Source organism: Protopterus annectens, chromosome 4.part1 (assembly GCF_019279795.1).
Source record: "Protopterus annectens isolate FY-2018-M chromosome 4.part1, PAN1.0, whole genome shotgun sequence".
Classification (NCBI taxonomy): Eukaryota; Metazoa; Chordata; order Ceratodontiformes; family Protopteridae; genus Protopterus; species Protopterus annectens.
Window position 1 is genome coordinate 915061213 of NC_056734.1, and position 10307 is coordinate 915071519.

The following is a 10307-nucleotide window of genomic DNA, read 5'->3' on the forward strand; positions in this document are numbered from 1 at the left end:
GCTTTTACTTTTGAATTGCATATCAGGGGTCTTCACGCTCACGAGCTCCTTAGCTGGGTCATTTTGTTGATTTTACATTTACTTGGGAACTGGTGGTTTACTTATATAATACGCGGTATGGAAGGAGCTGTGGGCAATACGAATGCAACTGGCAATACGAATGTAACTGGCAATTCACTTATGTTTAATACACACTTACGAGCTCTAATGGAAGATGGAACTAATCCCTTAGTGAACTTTGATGGCTGTACATCGGCTACCAACCACGATACTGATATGAGAGATGAAGCTCTCATTAAAACCATCAAGAGAGATATGGACAATGATTTATTTAAATTTAAACGCCTCCAGACGCAGCGTTATCACATGGAGGCATGTTTAGCCCAAGGCATAGTACCGAGGGGCTTAAGAATTCTGAACATGCCAACTTATGGAAGCCTATATCCGGGGCTGTTGCAAAAATGGCAGCAGATCAATTTGGATGCCAGTCGGGCACACATACAACTTCTAATTGACTTTTTTCTTCCAATAGAGGAAGAATGCAAGAAGAATATGGTCAATTTACACCAGCGTCTCAATACCATCATGGGAGACAGTGCCACCGAACTCTACATGCAAGAACTGTTTGATCGGGCAGGTCGATATGAGGCTAATTTATTGAATAACAAGAGGAAGAAAATGAGCAGGGATATCAAGGATTTTTCAGAGCAACATGTGTTTGTGTGGCCACGTGCTACACCTGAAGAAAGGAGCAACCTGGATACAGGTAGGAGACCTAGTAATACTCACAATAGGGGTATTCATAACAGAGTTATCTCTGATGTAAATCAATCAGTGGACAGCAACAGTAATAATACTGACAATGCGAATGCACTTAAGCATGACCATCATGTTGGCTATACCAATAATAATCATGGTTCCTCTGATAGCATAAGAAATGACATTGCCAGCATTGTGGTTCCTTCTCCGAATACACAGTCAGTTGAAGTTGTTACTTCTAACCAAGAAGGAACCTCAGTATTTGTCTTAGACAATATTCACTCACCTCCGGGGAACGCTGCTTCCTCTGTTTATACTACTCCATGTGACAATATTAATGAGTCTGCGCCTGCATTGGATACCATCCAAGCACCCACAAATGCTTCTTTAGCAGGGGCAGTAAGAAGGAAAATACAGCTAGAGAGAGTGGAATTGCATAACCCCATAGAGGCTCCTTTTCCCATTCGTTTGAATCGGAAGAGATCATTAGAGAACGACCATGCTCGAGGGGCCAAGAGGAAAGATCTACCCCCTCCCCCGAATCAACAACAAACTCTTCAGAGTTTTTGGGGTCAAGCAGTTTAATCTATAACATCTCTAGTCATGCTCTGTCTCTACCAGAGATTGAAGTGCTGAACAAGGGAATGTCGTTTATTCCGACAACTAACATTGACTTTAGCCAATCCATTCTAGCTCTAAGACTGTTTGCGAGAAACATTGGCTTGAAATTATTATTCAATGAGAGTAATGAACATAAGGAAATAACTTTTAAAAGAAAAAGTGATTATATGCCATCTTTTAACTCGAATGTTGATATATTTGTGAAAGCTGTGGAAAAAGACATATATAATTTACATCAATCGAATGAATATGAGATGGACAACAATTTGACTAGTTTGCAAATTGAAGCTCTGAATAGTCTTAAAAATAATAACAACATAGTGGTACGGCCTGCCGACAAGGGTGGCTCGATAGTTGTTCTAGATTCTTCATATTATAATGCCAAGATGTTAAATATGTTAAAAGATGAAGCGTATGAGCAGACTTCTGTAGACATAGTAATGCACATGAAAGATAGTATAGATCAAACTTTGATAGAATGCAAATTAGCTGGTCACATGACAGAAGATGTGTTTAGATTTATGCAAGTAGATTATCCTGTAATTCCTGTCATTTCAGGCCTCCCGAAAATACATAAAAATCTATACCAGCCAGATTTTAGACCAATAGTGGCAGGGTCGGGGTGGCTCATAGAGCCCATTTCTATGTTTTTGGATCATGAACTCAAACAAGCCATCAGGCTGTCCAACTACATACTTCAAGACACTGAGCATTTACTGAGGGAGCTACATATGAAAGTATGCACTCTTGATAAAGCAAGAATTGATTCTGTATTGTTTGTAACCATGGATGTGACCTCATTGTTTACGTGTATCCCCAACGGGGAAGGCGTACAATGGTTACAGTCATATCTTATGAAAAACTCAGTATTTAGTAATAGTAAAATTGAATTTTTATCCTTGTTAATGGAGACCGTCCTAGAGAATAACATCTTTTTATATGAACGAACCTGCTATAAACAGGTGAAAGGGGTCGCCATGGGCACTAGCTGTGCTAACAGCTATGCCAATTTGGTCATGGCGACCTTTGAAGAGACATATATCATTCATGATCCACACATTTTATTCTACAAAAGGTTCGTGGACGATCTCCTTTTTCTATGGGAAGGAACGATCGAACAACTATAAACCTTTTATGATGATTTGAATTCCAGTAGTTCCTTCCTTAAATTCACTATGAGTTTTGACACCACCTGTATTAATTTCTTGGATGTCAACATATTTAAGCTAGATAACATGATTAACACCAAGATACATCGGAAATCTTGTTACAAACCCTCATTTTTTCACCGAGAAAGTATGCATCCCTCTCATATTTTTAAGAACATTATCAAGGGTCAGGCCATGAGAGTCTCGAGGCTCTCTACCAGGATTGATGATTATAAGGAAGGGCTGGATGACCTACGTGCAGGGCTTGTGGCACGTGCTTATACTGAGGAAGAGATTCAGAATGCCTACAGAGGAATACATGACCTTAGGAAGAACAGAGCTAAACCGTATTTATTAGGTGGAGAGAGTAGAGGAAGCGGGTATGCAGATTCCTCAGAATATAGATCCATGGGGTTTATCATACCCTATGGATGGGGCACTAGTAGGCTACAATCTCTTATCAGTAAGCATTGGAACATCCTTACTGCAGACAATAACATCACTAAAATTGTGGGATCATGTCCTTCTTTTGTTTTCAGTAACATGCCGAATCTTAAGAGATTACTATGTGGCACAAGAGGCACAACACCTATAGTTAGAACAGGCTTTGAAAGAACTAGTAGATGTGGGAGGTGTCCACAATGTAACTTTATTGACGAATCTCACTATTTTAGACACCCAGTTTCAGGTCATCTTTGGACACTAAATTGTAATAGTGATTGCAACACCAAAAACATTGTATATGTGGCCCATTGTGTCCAGTGTTTCTCCTTTTATATAGGCAAGACCAATAGGACCCTTAGAGAGAGAATACGTGATCATGGTTATTGCCTGGCTAGAGGGCAAGATTATAGTGCCCTGGCAAAACATACCCTTAGAGAGGGTGACATGCATACCTTCTTATTTCAAGTACTTCAGGTTATAGAACCTAATGTTAGATTAGGAGATGTAGTAAATCTCACAGAGCAAGCAGAATTGAAATGGATGTGTAGGTTGGCCGCCCATAGAGAAAAAGGGCTGAATGAGGTTTTGTCCATCAAACCTCATTTGAAAGGTAGATCACTGAGATGACCCCTTATATGCCACAAGTTTTTTTCATCTAGTCTAATTGATATGCTCTGTACATTTCCTTTGCTCTATACATAGATACATAAAAAATTTGTACATTTATGTGTACACATAATCATACATCCCATCATTTTTCCCCAAAAACACATAATTTGATTGTCTGGAACATCTACTAGATGGACCTCACATGTTTCATTATAGCTTACTGTTTACAGTTAGTTCACCCTTGAGTAGGTAGGCACTTATACTCTTTGTAGTTCCGCTTTTGTTTTCAGCTTAATATTCTCCATGCAGCATATTGCTTTTTATGTAGAACCTAGACATGATCGTTTGTATGTCATTAGTTTTTATCTTGTCCCTTTGTTATGTCTTTTATACATAGGTATAAGTAATTTATATATTTATGTGTGTATACATTCATATACATTTATTCTAAACAAATTTAAAGCCTGGGTATTTTATCAAATGGATTTTTATATTTTATCTTAGCCTAGTACTTGCAGTTAGTTTAGTCATTAGTAAATAGGCATATATACCGTGATTTATTAAGGTTTTTGTACTAGACTTTGTTATGCATTTAGGTAGTCAATACATATTGTTTACATAGATTTTGTATATCTATTTGATTAGTTGCATATGTAAAGTGAGTTTTTTCAATTAGTTTCTGTGTGCACAAACAAATTGTGAAATACACATATTTGTGCATGTCTTTAGTAGGGTATTTGAAAGTAGCAAATCATGAAGTCAGTGCATGTCTCTAGTTATATATAGTTATATACACTTTAAGTCCACTAGCGAGTACTAGCTATTATAATTTGAATAAATACCTGAAATGTAGAATTTAAGCACTAGCACTTTAAATATCGCTTAGCATTCTTGGGAGGAGACCTCCGTAATTGCAAGTATTTTAAATTTGGCGCTTTAGTAAGCGCACTGTTGTTTGTTTGTCTGAAGAAGCGGCTTGCAATAGCCGTGAAAGCGCTCACATTAATAAACGTCTTTTATTAGAACCGCATGTTTTTTTCGTTCTGAATTTTAAAGCATCGAAAGGTTCTTTCCATTGTGGATTATCGACATTGATTTGGAGACTGAATATATTTCATGGTAACTTGCTTTTACTTTTGAATTGCATATCAGGGGTCTTCACGCTCATGAGCTCCTTAGCTGGGTCATTTTGTTGATTTTACATTTACTTGGGAACTGGTGGTTTACTTATATATATATATATATATATATATATATTATATATATATATATATATATATATATATATATATATATATATATACATGTGTGTGTGTGTGTGTGTGTGTGTGTGTGTGTGTGTGTGTATGTGTGTGTGTTTCCATATGAACTCCCTAACTTCATATCGTTGTAGCATAAATATTTTTCAGGACGTGACTAAACAATTGCAGCCTCCTATGATAAAAATCAGTTTATAACTTTATATATGACCCACTGTTTTAACTTCTTCAAGTTTGTTTTTCAAGCTATAAGTATTTACAGAATACACATTTAAATATTTATTAAATGCTGTTCTGCTTGATAAAGTGGGTTACCTAATGCTAAATCCTCTAAAAATGTTTAAAAATGTGCCCAAGTTTTGCCTGTGAGTGATCTTTCTCATTTGAAATTTAAAAGCACTTGATCATTGTAGCTCAAACTAGAAAACGGGTCTCAGAATATCCACTCATTATTATATTATTGACAAAAGGACTACTATTACTGATTTGAGTTTTCTGTCTTCATATTGTTTTTATTTTAAGCATTGTGTCCTAACATTTAAAGAGAAATGTTTTAATACTTCTTGAACCTTTGTCTTAAATGACCCTCACTAATGAAGAGTCTCAATTAAGCCTTGCTATTATATGGCCAATTTGAGACATTTGCTGTTAAAGACAATATTAAATTTAATTTAATGAGTACTTCACACATCTGATAATTTATCATTTATCTTCCAGTAGCAAAATGAGGCAGAAATGTTTTTATTAAATGCAATGAGCATAAAATTTCAGAGTGTGACATTGGAATAAAGAATATATGCATACTTTCTAAATACACCATTTTTAAAATGAAAATAACAATCACAGAAGCACATGACATTAAGCAGGACTTAAATTATTTGAAATAGAAAGAAGCACCATTTTGGTAATAACTGGCTAATTTTCAATAAACATGAACAAAATGTTAGTTTTGCCTTGCATCATAAGGCACCATTAAAGCTGTGCCATTCTTTAAAATGCTATATTTTTTTATTTTCTGGATTTTTGAATGAAAGAAAAATGCCAAATATTACTGTATTGCTGAAATAGCTAAAGAAACATTTTTTTCTGCAAAAATATAATATATTTACTTTGATGTTTTGATGCACTTAGCAATCATCAAATATTTGTAACAGTCCTAAAATGTTAAATATATTATTGTGATATTTAGTAAACAAATGCAAAGATAATATAACTTTTTGTTTTGTTATTTATAGGCTACATACAAGAATGATAGGCTTCCCGGAAGCACAAGGAAATTGAATCTTGTGACCATTTGTGCCTTATCAGTACCCACCCTAAGACAGTACCTACTTTCTCGAGTAGAGCTAGACCAATCAAACCAAGGCTAAATTTATGAATACCTCATCCATTTATCCAGTTCCAATTGAAGGAATTTAATGTATCACACTGCTTGTTTTGCAGTGGGATTCTATTCCAAAGGTGGTGAAAGTACAGTGCAATGAATTTATCTCTTCGTAGAGATTTATTTATTTGCTGGTGAAAATTTACATTCCTTGTTCTTGTATTTCTTGGACTATTTTCATTTGTGGAGATTCAAGAGATGCAGGACATGAGAATTACTTCCAGTTTATAGTCATCTGCAAACATGGTTAGGAAGAGGTCTTGGTTCATGATCTGGAGATGAAGAAAGTAAATGCTGAACAAAAAAGGTCCCACTACAGAGCCCTGCAGGACACTGCTTCATACTCTCGGATGAGGTACTTGCGATTAGTACCATGTGGTTTCTGCCTTTTAGCCAATTTGCTATTCATCATAATAAATAGGGATTGTTTTGTAAAAGATTCAGCTCAATAACCTATGTAGCATGGGGGAAATGGTTTTAACCACCTAGGTCAGATTAAGGAGTGCTGTGGGGATAGCACAACAGATGTCAAAAGCTTGTGTTACCCTTTCAAAACCGTTAAACAGATTCATTAGACAGGAACTACATTTGACAAAGCTAAACTGCTATGGCTCTGGCCTGATTATATTTCTAATATCATAGTTTATCAGTTAAATTATATTTCCAATGGCTCTGCAAATAAGATTTGTCAGGCTGATGGGCCTATAACTCCCCAGGGTCATATATATGTATAATTTTTTAAAGTTCAGGTATGTGACTACGGCCTCATGATTTCAACTTCTTCTTTCGGCTGCTCCCATTAGGGGTCGCCACAGCAGATCAACTGTTTCCACTTCTTCCTGTCCTCTGCATCTTGCTGTGTCACACAAACCACCTGCATGTCCTCCCTCACCACACCCACAAACCTTATCTTAGGCCTTCCTCTTTTCCTGTTCCCTGGCGGCTTCATCCTTAGCATTTTTTTCCCAATATACCCTGCATCCCTCCTCAGCACATGTCCAAACCAACGTAATCTTGCCTCTCTGGCTTTGTCTCCAAACCTTCCAACCTGGGCTGACCCTCTAATATACTTATTCCTAATCCTGTCCATCCTCATCACACCCAGTGTCTTCAACTCTGCCATGTCAAGCTCTGACTCCTGCCTTTTTGTCAATGCCACTGTCTCCAACCCATATAACATAGCAGGTCTCACTACCCTCTTGTTGACCTTCCCTTTCACTCTTACTGGTACTCATCTGTCACAAATCACTCCTGACACTCTTCTCCACCCACTCCATCCTGCCTGTACTCTCTTCTTCACCTCTCTTCCACACTCACCATTACTCTGAACTGTTGATCCCAATTATTTAAACTCATCCACCTTCGCCACCTCTACTCCTTGAATCCTCACCATTCCTCTATCCTCCCTCTCATTCACACACATATATTGTCTTAGACCTGCTGACCTTCATTCTTCTTCTCTCTAGAGCATATCTCCATGTCTCCAGGGTCTCCTTCACCTGTTCCCTACTCTCACTACAGATCACAATGTCATCTGCAAACATCATAGTTCACAGGGACTCCTGTCTGATCTCGTCTGTCAACCTGTCCATCACTATTGCAAATAAGAAAGGGCTCAGAGCTGATCCTTGATGTAATCCCACCTCCACCTTAAATGCCTCCATCACTCCCACCACAGACCTCACTGCTGTCACACTACCCTCGTACATATCCTGTACCACTCTTACATACTTTTCTGACACTCCCGACTTCCTCATACAATACCACAACTCCTCTCTAGGCACCCTGTCATATGATTTCTCTAAGTCCACAAAGACACAATGCAACTCCTTCTGACCTACTCTGTACTTCTCCATCAACACTCGCAGAGCAAACATCGCATCTGTAGTGCTCTTTCCTGGCATGAAACCATACTGCTGATCACTAATCATCACCTTCCTTCTTAACCTAGCTTCCACTACTCTTTCCTAAAACTTCATGTTGTGACTGATCAATTTAATCCCTATGTAGTTACTACAGCTCTGCACATCACCCTTATTCTTAAAAATTGATACCAAAACACTTTTTCTCCATTCCTCAGGTATCCTCTCACTTTCCAAGATTTCATTAAACAATCTAGTTAAAAACTCCACTGCCATTTCACCTGAACACCTCCATGCTTCCACAGGTATGTCATCTGCACCAACAGCCTTTCCATTCTTCATCCTCTTCATAGCTTACTTCCTCCTTGCTAATCCACTGCACTTCCTGATTCACTATCCGCACATCATCCAGCCTTCTCTCCCTCTCATTATCTTCATTCATCAGCCCCTCAAAGTACTCTTTCCATCTGCTCTGCCTCATGTGATGACCCATTTCTCCCAGCAACTGCTTTAGATGTTCATTCCCCCCCTACTGGTGACTTATTTTTTTATATGTTATCTATATGAAGCTTTCATATAAAATGGTACAGAAAGTGGTTTTGTTGTGCACCAAAACTGAGCTATGAGACATTCATAAATTTAGAAAAGATTTAGCCATACATATCTGCTTGCTGTCGGTTTCTGCTGATAGAAATCAGTACTACATTACTTTGTTTTCAGCCTGTGAATTTGCAAGTATTTTCTATGTTGCTTTACATTATGGGATGTATGTATTTATTTATTTATTTTTTATTTTTTTGCTGTTATAATTTAAACCCAATGCTTAGTCCATCAACAGCTTATTAAATTAAATTATATATGAAACTATATAGAAAAATTGTATTCTATATTTTTTAAATTTTATGTTTGCATTTTACTTTTGTATTCTTATGGGGGAAGAGCTAAAATATTCATGTTAATATGTATGTTTAATAAGCTTGACTTGGACTATTTAAGCTAAATTGCCAAAAGTTATGCCTAAATTGTTTCTCAAACAGTACAAGTATTAATATGCTTTGAGTCTACGGATTTTGAGAAAGGTATATATTAACATTCATGCTATCATGACTGCTACAGAGAAAAGTGTCATATATTAACATTTTATTTGATTTAATTATTTGATGTAATAATTAATTATTTCATAATATTTTATTTTCTAGGCTAAAAAAGACTGAACTCTGCTTGGATAATTCATCACTATGAGGAAGAATTTCAGCTGGTGTTACTAACTTACAAGCAAGAATAAATCAGAAGTGCTAAACCTCTTTATTACAATTTCAATGAAGTCACAAGGCTCTACTTTATGAAATGAATCAAAATCTTTATAATTCTTTATTTTCATAAAATGTTCATTGCTATTTATACCTAAGCTGTTTTTTTTTTCTTATCAGAATATGTACAGCTGCTTAAATGTTTCTTTGCTGTTCTTATCATGTTTATCATTATAAAATAAAATACAGATGACTGAAGTCTCTTGAATGTATTTTTCTTTAATCATATGATTTATTGAATATGAAGCAAAATTCACATGTATGTCTTCTTATTTGGGTATGGTAAGCAAACTGTCAGAACTACCTTCGGTGGGCAGTATTGTAGCTTAGAGATCAAAGACTCTACCTATCAGTCCCAGGACCCATAGGTTCTTGTATGTACCAGGCTAGCTGCCTTTGCAGGCCTAGCAAGTTTCCCCCTTTGGTGCTTGAATTAACCTATCTCATTTGGTGTTAAGATTGGCTTTACGCATCCCATGGTCAATAATTATATATTATAAATTCAACAAAACAAATGGAGAATGAAGTATCTCTCTGAAAAAAGACCAAAGTCCACAGCAAAATAGTATAACAACACAGAGAGAAATACACCACGGCCACTTGAGGAAAGAAAAGTTATTGTTTAATTCAGTTAGCGCTTTCGTGTCCTGCCTGGACACTGCATCAGAATTACAAAAACCAACAGCATTACTCAGCTTTATATATCAGCATCACAAATCAATTAGCCAATCACTAATCACACTCTAACTTTCAAAAATCTAAAAACACAGTGCAGTCGTGCATGCAGCTTTATAATGACAAAAATAATAGGAATGCTCACTGATGCTGACACCTATGCTGAATTTTCGTTTGAACAGTTAGACAAGATTATTAAAAATGTCCATGTAGATTTGTATGATTTCTTAATGAGC

General features: G+C 36.6%; 1 protein-coding gene across 1 annotated transcript in view; it reads left to right on the plus strand.

Moving 5' to 3' along the window:
* The window catches only part of LOC122801341 (mucin-19-like), a 938154-nt gene extending 928566 nt beyond the window's left edge, over positions 1-9588 (plus strand). Inside the window, exon 47 of the mRNA XM_044070881.1 lies at positions 9286-9588. The gene's annotated coding sequence lies outside the window, so the exon portion shown is untranslated. The remainder of the gene's footprint in view (positions 1-9285) is intronic.
* Positions 9589-10307: the final 719 nt, after the last annotated feature.